Source organism: Crotalus tigris, unplaced genomic scaffold, assembly GCF_016545835.1.
Source record: "Crotalus tigris isolate CLP2741 ecotype Arizona unplaced genomic scaffold, ASM1654583v1 scf7180000017841.2860490, whole genome shotgun sequence".
Classification (NCBI taxonomy): Eukaryota; Metazoa; Chordata; class Lepidosauria; order Squamata; family Viperidae; genus Crotalus; species Crotalus tigris.
Genome location: NW_024096667.1, coordinates 2,177,308 through 2,198,268, shown reverse-complemented (window position 1 = coordinate 2,198,268; position 20,961 = coordinate 2,177,308). Strand labels below are relative to the sequence as shown.

The following is a 20,961-nucleotide window of genomic DNA, read 5'->3' as shown; positions in this document are numbered from 1 at the left end:
TTTTTCTTTTCCCTTTTTTCTATTTTTTTCAGGGAAAGGTGGAGGAAGAAATACCCACACACACACACACAAAGACAGAGCAGCATAGACTGATAGCAGAATTCTTAGAAAAAATTTTTCCCATACCCCAAAAGATATATATGTAAAAAAAGTAGTCTTTAAAGTTTGTTATTCTTTTGTTCATCTTTCTTCCCAAACATATAAAAGCTGCCTTTCCAAGCCAGGGAAATAATTCCGACAGGGCTCTTACAGGCAAAAAAAAAAAAAAAAAACCAACAAAAAGGCATAAAGAGAGGGAAAAAAAGATCTCACCCAGATTCAACACGGTGGGTTTTCAAGCTTAGCTGTTCTTTGACTCACAGTTTCTAGCGGCTGAGTGATCGGCCATTTTACTGGCCAATCTTATTATCCGTCGGCCCTCAGAGTTGGCCTGGACAGCTGGAGGAGCCGCCGCTCCTCCATAGCCGAGCAAAGCCTCTTCGACAGAAGTTGCACCCTCCAGGGCGACTTTAGACCTGCATAAGGGTCTACCGGTGGAGGGAGGCTAGCCGATGAGGAGACGAGTCTCTTCGTGCGACTAGGAGCGCAGCAACCCGGAACCAGAAGTCCTTTAACTAGATTTTTTTTTCATGCAGTGTTTACAAGTAGCTTAGAAGATGATATGCCTGATACCAGCATTACCACTGTAAAATACACTCCTCATTTTAAAAAAAATCCAGAGTAAAGTCAGAAAAGCAGGAGACCATCTTTAAACTGTTGCTACTGACCTAAAAGTACTTGCCTGAGTGATTAGAATTAATTCAATTAAAACAGTAAATAATTTTGTAAGTTTACAAGGCTCGTGTTTCTATCAGACATTTAACTTTTAATACACTTCACATTTCTGAAAGTCAATCAATGAATTCTAATTCTAACCATTTACTTGAAAAAAAAAGTCCCATTCTTTCAATTCAGAGCAACTTAATTTGCAAGTTCGGATAACAGCACTTGTGCTATACTATTGATGCTCAGACTATAATCAAGCCAATATTGCTAATTCGAACTAAATTTGTTAAAATTGGAGTTATACAAACCATCGTGTTGATATCAAGAACTGAAGGTTGTAGACACTGGTTCAAATTTATTGAATATAAATTGGTCCCAGATCATCCTCAATTAGACTATTGAAGACAGAGTGGGTCAGATGGAAATGGCAGAGAAATTACACTCAGATTTAAAACAAAAATGGATTTTTCTACTACAAACCACTCTGGTGTTTTGGTAACTGGATCTCTCTCTCTGTCTCTGTCTCTGTCTGTCTCTGTCTCTGTCTCTGTCTCTGTCTCTGTCTCTCTCTCTCTCTCTCTCTCTCTCTCTCTCTTGCATGCACACACACACAAACACACATACAAAGCTTCACTTCAATTTTTTTTAATAAGGTATAGGTTATTTTTTCCCCAAACAGTGCAGAATGACCATAAAGTTCTATTAAGCCTTAAGCATCTCTGGAGCTCTCTTGCTTTAAGGGACTCTTCCTTAAAATAGATGGAATAATACTGCCCAAAATCTCCAGCCTCTTGTTATCAGAGGCAGAAATTTGTCTTCAGCTTGCTTAGGCATAGAATCTTTGACTGACTACCCTTTGTTTGTGCACTTGATACCACTCTGAGGCAGAACATTCAGGGAGGGCTTTTCTGAATCATTTCTCTAAACAGGTTGCCATGATTAAATGGCAGAATAAGTAAAGTGCAAAAAGCAACCTTTGCCGCCTTTAAATGAAACCCCTCCCATTTAAATCAATAAGTGATATAGCCCAATCATTAAAATAGGCTCATTTTTAAAAGATCTTCTGAATATGTTGGAAGAACCCAACTGAAGATGGTCCTTCAGTCCTTTACTTTTGGCCTTTAAGTTACTTTGTAGAATACCTGACAGCTAGTTGCTAGTCCAAGATCCCTTGATATTTAAACATTGTACAAGGGCAATTCGGAAATAAACTTCCACTTGGTTATCAATGACAGACACTCGCAGATACAGACTTTGTATTATATACATTAGAAAACTACGACATTACATTACTTTTTGACATAATTGCCATTCAAATTGAGGCACTTGTCATAGCCTCTTACAGGTTTGAAACTCCTTCTCCAAAAAAAGTTTCCTGCCTGGGAATGAAGCAACCTTGTAACAGCATTGTGAAGCGGGTTGTCATTGTCGAAGCACTGTGATGCAAGCCACTGTTTCATTTAAAAAACTGGTTCATTTTCAATTGATCTAGCAGACCTTCTTCAATACAACCTTCTTCCACTCCTCACTGCCTACTGAACTACTGCGCATGGCACCATAGGACAGACGTTGCTATCCACACCTATTTCTCACACATGCTCAAATGGAGTTTTATTTCTGAATTGCCCTTATATAAAGCCATAATATAATTTACTTATCTTGCTTTTGCTTGATGTGTCCCTTAACACAGAGGTAAACAACTATTGCAACTACCCGTGTTAATTTAGCCACACCCTGATGCTGACATCCAGAAGCAACTTCACCCACCCAGCCTTAGCAAATGCTAAGACAAGAGTGGGAAGATGGGCGTGTGTAGCAGAAATTGAGTGTGACAGGTTGAAATGAAGGATTGAATATGAAAGATACATTTACTTAATAACATCACCTTGCAAGGATTGAGATATTCCAGTTCTGGAGCAATAGCCTATTATTTGGAGAAGATGTTGCAATAAAGTATTTTCTTAAAATTTCCTATACTGTGTTGAGTCAAGACCTTGGAGAGCAAAGAACTCTCACCCTCTGAACACTTCCATCTCACCACTAATTCTCCTCAGTCTTTCAAAAACTATTTGAAGATCATCTGTGGCGTTCTTGAATCTACCAACTTCACAAAAATTACTAGCTTGACACAGGTCCTTCAGGGAACAAAAATCTCTTTAACCAAATAAAAGAGAAATAAATTATTTGCTACTGCCCCAAGATCCAAACCCTTCCAACATCATTATGATATAAACTACCGGGAACTGCTTTTGAGTTTGGCAGTATAAAACATTTTTTAAAAATCAGTCATATAAAAGGGAGCTGAAGAGGGGCCAGATATTCACTATTCACCCTTGAAAATCCCAAAGTCAGTAGGTAGAAGGGATGGTGATAAAAATATCTTTATACTGCCCACAAGTCTCACAAACCTCCAGTGTTAAAAGAAAACCTGATTTTACTACAGTTTCAAATGTCTTGCAGTTGTGTCAGATATCAGCTCAGCTCTCAAACACAGCCAAGCTTGTGGGTTCACAGAAGTACAGCACTAGTTCCAAATTGATTCAGAGTCCTAATATGGAAATCCTCTGTAAAATTTATATTCCTATTACATAACATAAAATTATTCTAATATTACTAGAATAATTTGTGACTTGCATTAGCATGCACATCCTGCTATCTTTTCTTGCAATACACTAGCTCAGTGATGTCGAACCTTTTAGAGACCAGTGCCCAAACTGCAACCCAAAACCCACTTATTTATCACGGGATGCCGGATGGGCGTGGCTGCGGTGGTCATGGCAGACTAGGTGGGTGGGGCCAGGATGGCGGGGGCCAGTCTCTTGCCATCTTCGGGGCATGGCACACGTGCCCACAGAGAGGGCTCCGAGTGCCGCTTCTGGCACACGTGCCATAGGTTCGACACCACTGCACTAACTGTAAGTTAACTATTATTACTATCGGATGACTGCTAATGCCATTATGAATGGGGAAAATGACAAACATGATTTGAATCCACCCATAGTTCTCAACAGCAAACTGCCATGAAAGCTTCTCCAAAGATTTTATACAGCAAATCTGGAACAACACTGACACTTAAAAAGAACTTACAAAACTGCTAAATTAACAGATAAAGGTTACTTCTGTTGTGATTTTTGACAGTCTAAATTCTTCAAGGAAAGGTTTTAGGAAGATAATTTTGCCGTATACCATTTAATAACTAGAAGCAGGACTTGTTTCTGCAAAAGATAATCTCCCATGGGGGGGGGGAAAGCTTATTCTTTGATGTTGTGGTTAGAATTGTGAATCAAGTAAACTAGAGGTTCTTTTCCCTTTAAAACTGCCCCTGAGACAGCTGGAGGCCTGTCACTGAGACCTACCAAACAAAGTGAGGGGATCCAATATTGTTATAAGATGCTCAATCTGCAGGAGAGAGTTGCACACCTCCTGAACAGCCAACTACATTTTGCAGAACCTAATGCCAGAGACCCTTTTTAAAAAAATGACTCCAGCTATGCATGATTGGACAGTATTAGATCATTAGATCAATTTTTAACATTCCTCCAGAAGTTGGCAAATATATGTTCTTAGATAAAATCTATGTTATCTATGTTCGTAGATAAAATCACAAATAGTTACGTAAAAAAAGAAGCCAACCAATAGCAAATGACAAACCAACTCAGACCTGTTCCTTTTCAGCAGAGTCAGTTTATATGCTTAGTAATGAGTCATCAACTATCAAGAGCTTGCATGCATATGGGAGCCAGCCGTAAACTCAATGTTTTATACTGTGTCAAAATAGAAAATTGAACTATATCAACCCAATGACGGACATAACAAATGTAACATTCAAAGCAATAGCACTTCGTGGATCAAAAAAGAAATATAACAATAAAGATGATCAGTCTATTTTGACTCAGAATCATAGCACACAGGACTCAACCATATTATTTAGTTCTTTTTTTCCTATTACTTAGTTTCATAAAAAAAAAGATCTTACCCTACAAAACAAATTACAGCAGGAAAAACAAAACAAAACTTCTCACTGGCACCAATGGGATTCCCCCCCCCTTTTTTTTCTGATTACACTTAGAAAAAACTATTTATCAAACTTATGGCTGGCTATTAATAAATTAAACTTCCTTTTCTATGCTGACTAAAGTTTTAATCAAAATAAATTTATTTTTATTACATTTTTTAAAAAAAATCTGAAATAATATATAGTATAGTCCAGTCTGAAATTATGTTATTGTATTTCAAGTATTAATTTGGTGAGTTGAACACAAGCTTATCAGTGATTGCTAAACTAAATGACCCATTTGTAGAAAAGCGATCTAGCAAAACATATGTTTAAATAATGGTGTGTGTCATAATTATAAACACTTCGAGTGTAGATTTAATAGGTCAAATTCCTAACTCGTTAACTTCACTAATGTTACTACAAATAGGAAATTAGTTGTAAAGGCTTCAGATGACCTATTTCCTTACTGGAAAAAATATGTAATTTTTATATATAAATTGCTTTAGATATATTCATTGAACATATCTATTCAATTAGATATACATTAAACAAAATAATGAAGGTCTAATAAAACCTACAAATGCTTTTTTAACATGCAAAACTACCTGTCACATTAGATATTTGCAATGCCTACTGCCTTTTCATACATAATGTATCTTAATTATGGTAGTGAATAGACACACATAACCAGTGATTCGCAAATGTCTGGTAATATGGAGAACATTTTCTAAATTCATACTGGAGCACAATCTGAAGGCAGATTAAAAATTTAACAATAGTACCACTGCTTCTACTAATAATGTAATGTTTACTATACTGTAACATTTAAAAAGTTACCAGAATAGTCCTTTGTGCTTAAGAATTGCCAAAAATGATATTTGGGTACTACTCTCTTTGTTCATAAGATTGAAAGGTGGTTTTAAAGCCATCTAAACAAAAATGAAGTTGAAAGTCAAATACTTTGGCCACCTAATGAGAAGGAAGGACTCACTGGAGAAGGGCCTAATGCTGGGAAAGATTGAGGGCAATAGAAGAAGGGGACGACAGAGAATGAGATGGCTGGATGGAGTCACTGAAGCAGTAGGTGTGAATTTGAATGGACTCCAGAAGATGGTAGAGGACAGGAAGACCTGGAGGAACGTTGTCCATGGGGTCGCGATGGGTCGGACACGACTTCGCAATTAACAACAACAACAACAAACAAAAATAGTGTCAAATATGTTGACACTATGCTCACCAAGATATGAATAAGATATGCTATTTGAACAAATTAATGCTTATGAAATTCCTACTTTTCAGTTAACTGCAATACAAGCTTATCTTTATTGTTTATTATGGTGTAATTCCCCATATATGAGCAGAAACAAGAGAAAGTGGTGCTTCTTATAACATACCAACATTGAAAGACAGAAAAGAAAGCTTCTTTTCTAGGCATGCTTCTGTTTCTTACATATCACAGTTTGGGAATCACTGGCCAAAATGCACAATTAACTCAATATATAGCTTCCACAAACACAAACTTAAGTACCCACCCGTTTTCTGTTTTTTTAATTTTATTTTTTCTGAATTAAATTATAAGGTTATTTTCTTTCCCATGACAGGCACATTCACTAAAAGAACAATACAGCATGCAAATATATACTGTATATATATACTGTACCTTATTCAAATACATACCTAAAGTGGATCTCTGCTTTTCAGAAGAAATATGTTTCCTCAAAGGAGAAAATACAGAAAGATAACTGTACAGGAAAAATAACAAAACACAAATACGTTAAATCACTTTTCTTTATTGATGCATCAATATTCTTTTCTTATATGGATTTACAAGAGGGTTAAGAAGTTGAAATGTGGGTTTGGTTATTTATTTTATTAAAATATTCATAATTCAGCCAACAACAATTGATTCCAGGTACTGTATAACCTGGTACTGTATAATAAGGTGACCAACTTCCTCCTTTAGGGAGGACAGTCCTCCTTTTTTAAGTTCTGTCCTCCCTCAAAAAGTGTCCTCCTACATGTCCTCCTTTTCGATATTTGAAGACTAATCTGCAGGGCTTTTTTTTCTCATAGAATGCTCAAAACAGCGTTCCGGCACCTTTATTGATGCTTTTTTTTCAACTTTTGCATGAGCTGTGCTACTCCCCCTATTGGCTTTCGAAAGCCAATAGGAATTGCTGCTGAGTGTGCCAAAACACCCAGCCGACAAACTTTGCACATGTAAGTTGTCTGCAGCAAAGGTGAATTGGCAGGAACTTTGCACCCCTCCCTGCTACCCAACTACACCATCTCCTAGTTAGTCCCAAAGATACCTGGAGGAGACTGGAGCAGCGATGCCACGGTAACTTTCTCTTGATCTTTGGCCCTGCTAGGGCAATAATGGCTGCGGGTGCAAGAGGCAGGGGCAGCGGGGCTGCTGCGGGTGGGGGTGTGTGAGGGGCGGCGGTGGCTGGTTGCCCCCCATGCTGTGGGAGCTGCAGGCCCTGCTCTACACGGAGCTGTGCAGGGTGGGCGGTGGTGCTGGTGAAGCGGCTGCAGGTGGGGTGTGTCGATGGCGGGCTGCCCACCGGGGCCGGAGCTAGTGCAGCTGGTGCTTTGGGAGCCACGGGGCCCACTCTACATGGCAGGGCAGCAGTGCTGGCAGGGCGGCTGCGGGCAGGGGCGCGGCATGTAAGCATAATTACAATATAAAGTGTTATTGTTACAAATGTTTTTTATTATGCATTTATCATATTATAATGTATTCTGTATTATTGTTGCAATGAATAAAATGTTTCTTTTATTTGCGATATTTTTTCTTCAATTTATTTGTGTCCTCCTTTTCATTGTAAAAAAGTTGGTCACCTTATGTGTAACCAATACACCATTTATTATTAGGCAAGAGTTTGCCTTGATGTGAGCTTCATACAACCATGCAGTTTTCTTGGACAACAATATGCAAGTAATTTACCACTTCCTTATTTTGACATATTTCTCAATTTAGTTCAAAGCCCTGGGTTGTTGTAGGTTATAAAAAGTATATAGATTACATGATTACAGGGGGAAAATGCTCATGTTAGGTAAAGTCTATTCATTAAACTGAGGAAATGATAAATATTTAGATTGGGCCTTAAAAGCTGACAGGAGAAAACCTCCTGCTGTCAGGAGGTTTGACTGCTATTCTGAGAAGTACAAATTTCTGAATACTAAGACGATACCAATCGGCTTACCCTTAAGAAATCAGTTTGAAATCAACCCATTCATTAGAGTGAATTCTGAAAACAAAAGACAATAAAACAGAAAATGGGACACATGTTCTCCCAAACCATCTACATGGGCAGAGTGTGGAATCATGGTTTTTTAAAAGTAGCTTCTAGAAAAATCTGTTGAATCATCATTAAGTTATTGGGAGCAATTTCAGATAATATTCACAATTCGATGTAATTTGATGTAATAGCAATGGGGAATCCTATTTGCACTTAGAATCAGATGATTAAAGATTTATTTAGTTGGAAAAGAGCTGAAAGAACAAAGCAACTCAAAATAAGCCATAATAATGGATTTGACCATATTTTCCTGGCTTAATTTTCATTTCTTCCAAAAGACAAAGTTTAATCTAATATCTGGTAGGGAAAGCATCTTGAACTACATGACTTAGATGAGGGAATTAAAGGGGAACTCATCAAATTTGCAGATGATGCCAAACTGGCAGGTATAGCCAACACCCCAGAAGACAAACTCAGGATCCAAAAAGATCTTGAAAAACTTGAACAATGGGCCCTATCCAACAAAATGTGGAGAAAAGTTTTACATTTAGTAAGGAAAAAAAATCAAAGGTACAAGTGCATATTGGGCAAGACAGGGCTTAAAAACAGTAACTGTGAGAGGGACCTTGGAGTCTTAGTGGACGATCACTTAACTATGAGCCAGCAGTGTGCAGCAGCAGCCAAAAAAACTAATACAATCCTGGGTTGTATAAACAGAGATATAGAATCAAGATCACGCAAAGTATTAGTACCGCTTTATAAAATCCTAGTAAGACCACATCTGGAATACTGCAGCCAATTTTGGTCACCATATCACAAAAAAGATGTTGAGAGTTTGAAAAAAATTCAGAGAACAGCAACTAAAATGATCAAAGGCCTGGAGACTACAGTAAAACACATGGAAAACAGCTGCAGGACATGGTTTGACTAGTCTAAAGAAAAGAAGAAACAGGGGCGACATGATAGCAGTATTCCAGTATTTGAGGGGCTGCCACAAAGAAGAGGGGGTCACATTATTCTCCAAAGCACCAGAGGACAGGACAAGAAACAATGGTTGGAAACTGATCAAAGACAGAAGTAACCTGGAATTAAGGAGAAATTTCCTGACAGTGAGGACAATTAACCAGTGGAATATCTTACCCCCAGAAATTGGGGGTGCTCCATCACTGGAGATTTTAAAAAAGAAGCTAGACAATCACTTGTCTGAGATGATATAGGTTCTCCTGCTTGAGCAGGGGGCTGGACTAGAAGACTTCCAAGGTCCCTTCCATCTTTATCCTATCCTATCCTATCCTGTCCTATCCCATCCTATCCTATCCTATTCTACATAATGGAAAAACCGTTTTCAGGAGCTAAACATAGAATCAGTCTGAATCTGAGGTCTGCAAGAAATATTCTTAAGAGTTTTGTTTTGAAAATATAACTAGTGCCTGAGGTGACTTTATGGAGTTATTTGCATTAGTGAAAACACTGAGTAACTCTAGGTCATGGACAGATACTGGCTACCTTTTAGCTAGCTTACATAAATCATTTTCTGACTGGCAAAGAACAATTAGTGTGTATATGGAGCAGGAAAAAACAACAACCAAGAGTAAGGTTATTTATTTAGTTATTTGATTTGTTTGCCATCCATCTTGCTTCAAAGCAACTCTTGCAAAAACTTGCAAAACTTAAAAGAAAGTGATGCATTCATTCCCTATCTCAGATTGAATTACAGAACAAGTTACCTATTATGGATAACAGAATGGATAAAATTTCCAAACAGCAGAACATCAGTTATAGAAGGAGCAGACCTAGTAATAGCCTTTAAAAGGTACATATGGTACAAAGAAACAAAAGGAGAAAAGAATCTTCTAGATTGTAAATGACATTAACATTACTGAAGTACATCTGCAGACAACCAAGCTATGGAGATAGTTTTTAAAAATCTATTAGATTCTGAGTTGTGCTCCGATCTCAAAATCACTTCGTTTTATTATATGTATTCCTAATAAACTCTTGTTAATACTTATTAATCAGTTGTCTTGCGATCCAACAATAGAACTATAGCATAACTTTAGAAAGGCAAACTGCTTCTTTAATAATGTTTAAGTATTTTATGTAACAAAACTAAAGAATTCCAATCTTGACATTAAACTGGAATGGTTGTTTCTATAAGAAATAAGAACAAGATGGCACACTTATGAGAAAATTGGTGGACTGGACAGAATTGAAGAGATCCACAATTATCTCTAGGTGTAAACTGTGTAAAAGAAGGGCATATATTCAAGGATATATGAGCCACATATGAGGAATGATGAGTAAAATGATTTAGAAAATATAAAAGGAGCAAACTGTTTCACAAAGCTTCCAATAACAAAACCAGATATTTTTATACACTGAATAAAATAATAATGTTAGACTAAAATGTTATAGTGATCATTAGATAAAGAAATTAGGCAGGTAGAACAACGCAAAAGAAAAAACAGAAAATCTTACCTTGTAATAATGGGTGGGTTTTACTATCTTCATTTCAACTGGCTAAATTCATATTCAGTTTTTAGCAACAATGAATGTTATTATTTATATCTGTTGATTTACTGTGAACTACTTCACATGTGCATGGTTCATTATAAAGCCTAATATAGAAGAACCTTTCCCAGAAGGATGTCATCATCTATAACTTGGCAGAAAACACATCGCACTGGATTCATCCTCACAAAAGAAGAAGCAGCAGAAAAAGCTCTGGAGACGAATGGACCCAGGAACCAAGGGAGAAAAGAACTGATATCTCAGCTCCAGATCAGGACTCAACTTCCTAGTCCACAAGACTGATGGCCATAGCAGGACATGCCAGTGAAAGGAAATGGTCCTTTGGAGTAATGACCTTTTTGGGTGCTGCTGTTGTTCCTTACTAAGATAATAATCTGAACTAAGTCACTGGAATCAACTGGTTTGCACTTGAAACCTAGGATATTAAAACTGACACTTGAGGTATTGATAAACTTTCCTTCACTTGCTAATTAGTGGTTATTAGGACTTCAAGCCAATATCTCTGCCAAACATATGACCCTTTGGAGGAAACAGTAGAGAAGAAAAGAAATGGAGCTAGTAATGCAGTAAAATGCAAGAAAATTATAATTAACAAGGTAAGTGGGTCAATCATTTTTTTATTTTTTCCAATGAAGGAAATAAATGTGCAAAATATGGTAACTAAACGAACATTAGTAGTGACAGTGTTGATTCAAACATTTTGCTGAAAGTAATGAATACTCATTGTAAGAATTTAGTTTGTTAATTCAAAAAAGAGATGGCCCAAAGATGCTTTTTCTCAGGAGGCAACTGGACTTGCTTGTGTTTCTTTTGAAGACGTTTCACTTCTCAACCAAGAAGCTTCTTCAGCTCTGACCAGATCTCCCTACTATCTACTCCCTACCATCTAGTCAGAGCTGAAGAAGCTTCTTGGATGAGAAGCGAAATGTCTTCAAAAGAAATACAAGGAAATCCAATTGCCTCCTGAGGAAAAGCATCTTGGGACAACCATACTGGATGACTGAGAACCTCCATAGACAAAAAGGAGATGGAAAAATTATAAGTTGATAGAAAAGTTAAAATAATAAAGAAGGAATTGCATAGACATTGGATGCATTTTAAGAGCATAGAGCCAGTTTGGTCTAGTGGTTAAGGCACTAGGCTAGGAAGTGGGAGACAATGAGTTCTAATCCCATTTTAGCCAGGAAAGTCTTTACTCTCTCTCAGCCCAACATACCTCAAAGGGTTATTATTGTTGTTGTGGGGAAAATAAGAGGAGGAAGGTGTTGGATATGAGTTAATTGTAAAAATAATAAAGGTGGGAACAAGTAAGTAAATATTTATGTTGAACTATCCCCACACTTCTAATAGTATTAAATTGGCAATACTATTGAATGAAATAGAATAAAATTAAAAATTCTATTAAAAATCTTTAAAAGTCCAATAGTATTGAGTTTGAATCATACTCCTCCAAGATGTATTCTTTGCAAATCTTTTGAAGAGAAAGTACACACCTTAGAAATCTGTGAATAACATAGTGTTTTTTTCAAAAAAATAAAATACAGAGGATCATAAACCAGCTAGGTTGGAATCCAGTTTGGTAGCAGGGCCCATCATTATCATTAGAATTATTTAAGCAACTAGAAAGACAAAAATGTTGAGGAACAATAAAGGTGACTTCTGCAAAAGAAAGACATGCATCCCAAAATATTTTTTTCCAGGATCCAGGTAATTTAGTAGACTTATACTTGGATTTCACAAGTCTTTTAATAATGTCTCTTGAGTGAGCATAGCAAACAAACCTTAACAACTATTGGCCTAAGTCAACTAATACCGACACAGCTTTGGGATTTCTTTCCCATGACTAACATGACTACTGTTCCTTTTATGACTAAATTAAATTGGTAAATAGCCAAAGAACAAAAAGCAGAAATCGGGTAGGTAACACTTTCATAGGTGGTAGAAGTAAGAAGTAATGTGGAAACGCAAATGAGCAGACAGGTGCTCACCAATAGTCAACAAAATAATGTTTCTGCTATTGAAGAGAAAAGAGTATATTAATTACTCTGATTTTGCGTGACTTTACGATACTGAATCCAAAGTTACTAACAAAGAAATTAATTATTTTTAAATAATGCTGCTTTTCCACAGATTACACATGATGAACAAGCTGTTTAACTACCTAGAGGTTTACTTTCTCAAGAAGTAATTGTTACTATTATAAGTGATATCTCTCCTATTGAGAAGCAGAAGTCATACCTTGATCTTTTTTCAGTCGTATTTGAAGTTAATAACAAAACATTTTTAATGAAGATTTTATAATTTCCTTTAATGGAACTGTAAGTTTAAAGGCTGGTAAAGAATCTGCATATTCTGCAAATTATCACTCAATCTCCTAAATGTTAATACACAAATTTTAACAGTAACCCTGGAAGGTAATGTACAATTTAGATTTCCTTATATTATCTACTCTGTGCAATCTAGTTTTATAAAAGGGGTGACATATAATGTCAAACTACAATTTAGTAATGCGAGTGAGCACTGATGATTTCATTGAATGTAGATAAGACAATTGATATGATACAATTCAACTTTTGTGGGGCACATAGTGTCCTGATATGAATTTTCTACCTTTTTATTAATTGGATTACAATGTGGTATTCTCATTTCCTTTACTAGAATGGAATTATTATGTATTAAGATATCTCATGGAATTTGTCACCAATGCTCTTTATCTTGTCTTATATTTCATTTGATATTGGGAAAACTGGACTGTCTTTCCACACATGGAAAGGATATTCTGGATGTAAAAACAGCTGGAGTAAACCAAACTTTTTTCATATATGTTGATGTTAAATAATTATAATATTCTATATTAATATACATTGACATCGAATAAGGGTTTGAGGCAGTTCAGTTTGAGCATGTTTCATATACAGTACTTTGGAGAGTTTTGATGTGTTGGTGGAAATTTGTAAAAATTGGAGCTTTACTTGGGTATTTGAATTCTTGAAATACTTTGGCGTAGTTATTTTTAGAAAAAAATTCTGAGTGGGGGGAGCTGCCAATGCCGCTGCCCTTTGGCTTGGCAAATCCCCACCCCAAGCAGCCATGATTCCCCCTCCCCAGCCAGCAAGCCACCATCTCCTGACCTATTCTTTGCCTGACCAGCCGGCTGGCACAAAACATTACCACTCTTCTCCTTGGCGGCGGCAGTCTAATGGACCTGAGCAAGCTGCTGACAGCACCAGCCCGAGGCACAGGGGGGAGAGGGAGGATTTTTAATGCCAGACTCTTTAACTTCTTAAAAGTTTACTTGATGCAAAATGCATATCCTTCCCTTTCTGCATCAAGTTAAACAGTCTGGTAGCAAAAATCCAATAGCGGGGAAAAAAATCCTAGTCTCATGCACGGGGAATCTGCACCGCCTTCCTCCCACTCCCCCCATGCCTCAGGTCGGCGCCACCAGCAGCTTGTGCAGGTCCATTAGGCTGCCGCTGCCACCCAAATGCCTGGCCCACGCAGCACAAAGGGGGCAAAATGGCCAGCTAGCAAGCCCCGTATACAGGTGGTAGAGCACGTCCACGCCCAACAAGCCAAAGGCCACTCTGAGTGGGAAAAGCCGTATCCCCACGTCATAGCCCCCCAGTCCCAGCAAGGATTGCGGGCCTCCCCTCTGTCTCTGCTGGACATGGGCGGCCCTGACACCAATGGATCCAGATTTCCCAGCTCGGGGTGGCCTTTTGCCTGCTTGGCGTAGGCATGCACCTCTATGCGGGGCTTGCTAGCCGGCTGCTTCACCTCCTTTGCGTTGGGTGGGGCTGCTGCTCTGGGCGGCGGCGGCCTAATGGACCTGCGCGAGCTGCTGGCAGCAGCAGCTGTGTGCAAGCCTACAGAAATGGCTCCGAGTGCCACTTATGGCACATATGCCATAGGGTCACCACCACAGCTCTAGGCTAATACAGCCAGTCAAGGTAATAGACCTTATGGCTGGTCTGCACCATAACATTTCAACACTAGATGTTGTCTCTTCCTAAGATTTAAAATCCTATTCCATAAATTCATATTTGCTTGCTCTAAATCATTAACACATGCAGCTAAGGTATTTGGCTCCTTTTGAAGGGAATTATATTTAGTGATTATAGTTGATGTTAGAGAAAACATTTCAGTGTCAAATTAGATTTGCAGCTATTACATAAGAATAAAAAAACATACTGTCACTGAAAGCAAAAGGGCTTCTAAGTAAACCTTACTTCAGCAACCAAAGCATTCCCATTCATTGCTTTAGGAAAGGGGCTGCGAGAAAGAAGCTACAAAGTACCTCTCAGATTGCTTAATGTTATTGTTTTTGAGTCAAAGCTGAGTCAGGGTAACAGATCTTACTCAGGATTGGCCTTATGGTGCCCAAGCATAGTCAAATCAGCCTAGGTAATGTCACGATGCTAATCTTTCTATAATTACTACTAAAGAAAAAAAACATTCTGGACAGAGAAACATGGTTTTAAAGTAAAAAAAAATAAGGTTAAAAAAATAAACCTCTAACTTTAAAAATATAAAGATAATAGCTTTCAGAAAGAGTTTGGTTCCTAACTATGAAATGCAATCCCTGAGCAATTAAGTTTGCCTCCTGCTTCTTCTGCTTTCAGAGAAGAAGTCAAGAACTTTCTTTTTCCAAACCTATGAATTGGAAGATTAATTACGTAAGGCATTTTAGTAAATAAAAAAACCCACTGGATTTTAAGTGGTTAGAAGACAAAGCACTGTACAAACAAATGACATTTACTTGGGGAGGGGGTATATTTGAGGTCTCATTTTTTAAACATTTGTTTGAAAATATTGAGCATGGTCTTATTATTTATACAGCAATGAAAAAAATTAAATATATGTTTATACATTTAGGTACCTCAGGAGGCTGTATGTGTCTCAGAAATAAGTCCTATTGATTTCAGTACAATTTATTCTCAAGCAATAGGCATTACCACCATTGTTAGTCCTAAATTTTCATAATTTTCATAAATGTTTAAGTTGTTTCCAACATATTTATAAAACATTATAACACAAGTATATAATCATAGACTTCAACTCCCAGAATTCCCCAGATAGCTTGTTGACTGAAGAATTTTGGGAGTTACCGAGTTGAGAAACATTGATATCAGGGATAGAATCATAGAGTCATGTAAATGTTTAATTACACAAAATGACTTTGTTGCTTTGTGGATACTATTTTAGAATCGTAACATCTGTCCTCTCTCTCTCTTTCTCTATCTCTCTCTCTCCCTCTCCTTCCCTCCCCCTCCACTTCCTTCCCTGGATTGTGTATGATTTTAATGTAAATACACTACAATTATAAAATCCACAATCTGGCCATTCTAGGAAGCATACATAGCTCTCCTACTCCATGCATTGCTTTTAGTCAGTGCCATACTCTTTCATTTTGTAGGAGGTGACAAGGCTGAGTCTAAAGGTGGGGTCAAATGTGTCAGCAGACATGAGTCTCTGCACACCCACAAGAGTCTAAGTCCGGCCCACCTTGAATGCCTTTCTTAACTCCCGCTAATTTCCCTTGACCATTAGTAGTTCAAATTCTTGTAGAGAGCTTAAGCTTACAATAAATCTTTATAATCATTTGAACTGCCTGAATCTCCTGATTACCCCATCGCTTGACAATTTCAATGCTAAAATTCTTGTACGCTTTATTTCATGGAAGAATTTAGTTACTATTACACACAAAAAGAGAGAAAAATGGAATAAAAATAAGTAAGCTTTCACTATATAATTTTTAAAAAAGATCCTCTGTGATCTTTATTTAGAAGAAAAGTTACCAATATTTTTGAGTCATTTGTTACAAAACACATTAATTTATATCTGTAAAAAGCTCTCCTGGAATAATTAACATATGGATACAACAGGCTGAAAATAAAATTTGGCTCCAAAATTTACATTCCCCAAAGTACTGACTTTCTACTTAAGAAGAAAAAAGAGAGCAAAAATGTGGTTTATTTGCACAAATGTGAATGACGTTTGATAATTATTATTAGATTAAGGATTTGATCAGAAAATCATGTTATTTCATTTGGAAATTTAAAATAATTGTTTCAAACAGTATAAACATTGCATATATTAATAGAAAGCAGTTTGAAAACCCCTCTTTCTAATGGGGAGGAAATTGCCTTGACTTCTGCAATGCGCTTTACATGAGACTCTCCTTGAAGACTACCAGAATTTTCAGTTGGTGCAGAATGCTGCAGTAATGCATGCTTCAATATGCCCATGTATATCTCTGTTTCGCAAGCTGCACAGGTTGCCAGTTTGCTTCCATGTAGGATTCTGGGTGCTGGTCATTACCTATAAAGCCCTACATGGCATAGGGGGTTGGTCTGTCTTCTATCGTAGTCAATTTGATCAGGTCGGGTTGGCTGGGTTTGGGTTCCATCAATTAAACAATGACACTATTGGGCCCTGGAAGCACACCTTTTCTGCAGCAGCACCTGTCCTCTGGCTTAATATTCCTCCCAAGACTGAAATGATCTCCACCCTAAGGATATTTTGAAGCACCCCTGTAGACATGGCTCTTAACATGTGCCTTTGGAAAAGATGATTGATGCCCCCTTTCTTCCTTTTCTTTCTTTTTCTATGGGTTTGGTTTCTTTGCCTTGTTCTTTTGTTGTATGCTGTTTCTGTGGGGTTTTTTTAATTGCTCTTTACTTTAAATGTTTTCTAACCATTTTTAAACTGTCCATAGTCTATTTTATTATTAAATTATAAAACCCAAAATTTCCCAGGACCTGAAAGGGAGAAAGATGGATCAGTACTATTTGATTTTGCAATTATAGATATGTTGTCTACTTCCCACCCACACTGTTTTTAAAGTTTTTCCTTTGTATTACATTCCAGTCCCTCAGCCACTTCTGAGAATAGATCTGGTATTAACATGAATGAACGGTGGTGGCCTGTAGCATAGACAAAACTTCTTGGATGGAGAAGCAAGTGCATAAACCTATAATCTAGAGATTTGTAACATCTGGGTTGTTGTTTTTTTCTCAGATCTGAGCTTAAATATCTCAACTTCTGCAAGGTACTGAATTTGTTAAATATTCAGCAAAGAATTTTATGTAATTTGGAAAGTCAAATGCTATGCATCTTGCATATATTCAGATATCCTTGGATAGCAATACTTCAGCTGACTAAAACAAGCAGGGTTGATTCAAACCAGAAAATTAGTAAAATGCAGTAGTTAAGATGTAGGACTTAACTCTGGAAATTGGTGCTCATTCTCACTGTCTACAAAGCCACTAGATAAATTTTGTCCAGTTTAGTTTCTGAGCTCAAACTATGACACAATTATTGTGGGCATAAGATTAGCTGATACCCTTCAGCTCTCAGGAAAAAAAGCTAAGATATAAATGCAAGAAATATAAAATCTGATTAAATGTTTCTTTAATTGGGAATTAATAGAATTTATTAATATACAAACATATTCTTTGTTCATCTAAGCAGATATATATAGAATTCAAAGTGAATTGCCAACAATTTATATTCACCTTTCATTTTTTCCAAATAATTTCAGTATGTGGTTTTTATATACAGTAATAATATAGAACAGTGGTTCTCAACCTGTGTGTCGGGACCCCATTTGGGGTCGAACGACCATTTCACGGGGGCTGCCAAACAAGGCTGTCTGCCATTTTTTCCCCCTTTTCTTTGGCCACGCCCCTGGCACCCAGTGATGTATAAGTGGTTGGGGGTCACCACAATATGGGGAACTGTATTATGGGGTCGCGGCATTAGAAAGGTTGAGAACCACTGATATAGAAAGTAAATAGATGGTACATTCCTGGAGAATATCTATATGTTTCCTAAGAATCGACAATGACCTGATAGCATATTATCAATTAAAAAGGTCACAAAGTTTATTCACTATCACATAAATTGCTTAATCTGGGTTGGGATACAGTTCATGTGCTTTGCTCCTGTTTTCAAGAAAATTGTTTATTTTCCTAGCTTGTGTATCCTAAGACTAAAAGCAGGTTGCTATTTATTTGAACTATTTGCTATCTCTACTCAGTATTTCTATGATGCTTGTTAGTTTCTGAATCTCAGGCAGAGATATAAGATACAAAATTAACATCAACTCAGCTGCTTCTGCTTTTAACTAATTTGAGTTCTGCCCTACATTTTAACTAGCAGAATTCTGATTGGTTGAAAGTTTGATTTGAAAACAAACTGGAAATATAAATCATGATTTGATCATGGCTCATTTGAAAAAATCACAGTGTCAGTTAAAAAGAGTTTAAGAACAGAAATGAGAACTTAATGCATTTGTTAAAAGAGAACATTTAACATTAATATTGCCTATTCAACATAAAGCTTTGCTTAAAAATGTTTTCTCTCATTTTCCCAGATGGATCCAAATAAAAGAAAATATATGTTCCACTCTAAACAAAACATCTTGCTTATTGATACCAAAATATTAATAAATATTTCCATAATTCACAAAGTAGGTATAAGGGCTCAAAAACACCTGGAACACTTTCATAAAAAAATATAAAAATTGAAAAGGATTTAAAATGAATTAATTCTAACTGTATTTAGAAATTGTGCCAATTAAAAAATAGCCTATTCTCATCATGCAGAGGGCTACTGTTTGAGAAGGACAAGCCCACTTCGTTCATCACACAAAAATTATACTATTCCTTATCTCCTAAAAATTATACTGTAATTAAATGAAATTACTGGATTATTTTCTGCCACTGAAATCAAAGTAATATAACTTATAACTTTAAATTACTATTCAGCCTATATTAAGTAGCTAAATGAATTATTAACCAGTAAAATAATATAACATCTTATGAGAATAAAGGGGAAAATTTAGGCAATTTAGACTTTGAATTTGAATTTATTATAAGGAACCTTTTTATTTAGCACTACCCCAAAGAGATATGGAACCCTGCCTAAACTATGTATTTTTAAAATCATTCACATTTAAGTAGGTGAATTTTAAGAAAAAGGCATGCTTGTATATCTTTTGTATCTATATAATACATGTGTGCACACACAAATTTATTTAAAAAAGGGTTTTTTTTACAAAGTTAAATGATCAACCTGAAAGGACATAGAAGAAAGAAAAATGATAAAAATGATAAAAAAGTGTTGAAAATAATCGAAAGCAAATAAAAAAGGAAAGAGATATGTAAAGTACTTAAAGACTTCTGATCATCTTTACAGCAGCTACATGCATACTTTATATCGTTTCCCTCCTTCACAATTACATAACATAGTTCCATTCAGCCCTTTTTATTCGGTAAATACAGAAATCACCTGTTCATTTTTATCCATTTTCAGCAAAATGTCCATAAGGGGGATGCAGTCTTTTTTTAAAAGTTGTTTTTCCTTCTCAAATCAAACAAGTCAATTTAGCCATTCCTAAATACAAGTTCTACTGTCTTCACAGCCTACTCTTCCATTGTTTCTATTTTGGTATCCTTCCATCTTTGTGCATACTGTATAATAACCTCACTGCCATTGCCATGCTTAAAACCAATTCTCCATGAGTTTTTTTCTGTTTGACTACCTTTTGTTCCTTTTTGACCTCAGGTTTGTAGGAATATCTTAAAATTAAGATTAACAGGTAAACGCCTTTATGGAAAGCTACAATAATTCAGAGTCCACTTTTAGAACTTAACTTTTTAAAGGAGTTGTTACTCTGTGTTCCAATTTGTGGCAGTATCTGAATTTAAAGATCATATCATCTGGAATAATCATTCAATTTAAAAATAGCTTTCCTGCTTTTAGTCATGCATTGCAACCAGTCACAAGTCCATAGAAGAAATAGGCCGTATATGTTTATTTCTTGTTTCTATTCTACTCCTGCTTTGGGCTGGCTTATATGGACTTTCTAGAAAATAACCATTGCAATATTTATTATAAGGTGGCCATACACTGGGGGAGCTTTCTTTCTTAAATTCTTATCTACCAGAAATAACATAGATTCCTGACATTATATTTGCAGGCACATTTCCAAATACAGTACTTTAAAAGCTATATTAAACGATCACATAAGTATTATTTTAATTAAATATCCTTTGAAACTATGCCTTTTCGAAATGTATTTCTAATAAAGATAATGTACTCTTAAAGGCAAGGGTTACTGTTTCTGCTTACATGTTGTAGACATAAGTTTAAGACTATTGTAAAAGATATTGTACCAAGTACTGTTAGCTTGTTGTTGTCTTTTAATTCCTCGTTTGTTTGCAATTCAAATATAATAACTAAGTTGACTGCATTAACGAACCCCAGAAACAATAGACCCTCAGATACTTTCCCTTTTGACTGTCCATCTATAATATTCACCTATGAGACATCATAACTCATAATGCTTTCAAGAGGCAAAATCAGGTAATACTTGACTCAGAGCTGCTGTAGAAAATGGCAACCTGGTGTCAA

The 20,961-nt window shown here is 36.5% G+C and overlaps 1 long non-coding RNA gene across 4 annotated transcripts in view; it reads right to left on the bottom strand.

Moving 5' to 3' along the window:
• The window catches only part of LOC120307964, a 121,249-nt gene that overhangs the window by 32,227 nt on the left and 68,061 nt on the right, over positions 1-20,961 (bottom strand). For all 4 annotated transcript variants that reach the window (XR_005556711.1, XR_005556712.1, XR_005556710.1 and 1 more), the window contains one exon: positions 6,440-6,504. This is a non-coding gene — a long non-coding RNA (uncharacterized LOC120307964). The remainder of the gene's footprint in view (positions 1-6,439; positions 6,505-20,961) is intronic.